The sequence below is a fragment of the Tupaia chinensis genome, unplaced genomic scaffold (genome assembly GCF_000334495.1).
Source record: "Tupaia chinensis unplaced genomic scaffold, TupChi_1.0 Scaffold142374_1, whole genome shotgun sequence".
Taxonomy (NCBI): domain Eukaryota; kingdom Metazoa; phylum Chordata; class Mammalia; order Scandentia; family Tupaiidae; genus Tupaia; species Tupaia belangeri.
This window is the reverse complement of record NW_006202222.1, coordinates 20941-22008: the sequence shown is the minus strand read 5'-3', so window position 1 is coordinate 22008 and position 1068 is coordinate 20941.

Sequence of the window (1068 nt, the reverse complement as noted above, 5' to 3'; positions counted from 1 at the left end):
ACCCTCTGGTTTTTTTTTTTTTTTTTTTTTTTTTTTTAACATTTTGCTGCAGAGTGCATATGCTTACCAGAAGGAGGGTGAGAAACCACTCCCCAGGGAAATGGCCTGCCACAATCCCTTCTCCATTCCCCTCTTGGGATTTTGATCATGAAAGCACAGGTGCTCAGCTTGATTCAGTTGGCCATGTGGGATCCAACACCTTAACCTCCATGCCACCTGCTAGCCTCCTCCTTGCCTTTTTGAACTAATACCCGCAAGTCCACACCAGAATTCCACTAACCTCATCTTGGATTCCAAAAAACTTAAGTGGAAGGTAAATATTTTGTTACCCATCTTCCATCTAACCCTTCCAACACAAGCACATGTGTGGACACACAATTCCTTGTACCCCTGGCTCTTATCCCAGCAGAAGGAAGGGGGAGAGAACAAACAAAGTAGTCACAAATTTGAACTTCCTCCATCCTCTTGCTTTTAGTTACAGGTAAATTCATTCCTGACCATTTTGTTTACTGGGAATGCAGCCTTGTTTCCATCTGGTTTTTAGACCCCATCCCTTCTGTCTTCTTTCCTTCATCACTCTGTTTTCTTTCCTTTTCAATTTGTGCTATCTGTATTCTATTCGTGCTGTCACCATTTCCTTATCTTCATCCTACACTCTCCATATGGCTATTCTGATTTGTCCTTCACAACTCAGTTCAAGAGTCATCTCCACCAGGAAGTCTTCTCTAACTACCATAATCTCTGCCTGATGAGCAGGTTTCTTGATGGTTACATGTGCTCTCAACTTTCCTGTGCCAAGAATGTCATCCCAGAGGCTCATTCTCAAACTGACACCAGTCATAAGAATCTCAAACAGCATTCCAGAGCTTGGAATTTGAGAGCTTCCCATGCCTATGAATTGAAACACATATCAACAAAGATGAAAATTAATATTTAACTAGCAAATGTGATAACTTATCTACATCTTTGTATATCCGCATAATGAAACATGGCCATTCCAGACTTCAAACCCAATTCCTCTTGTCATCAAAAAGTCCATGCCCTTCCAAGGTTCTCTTCCCCACTATT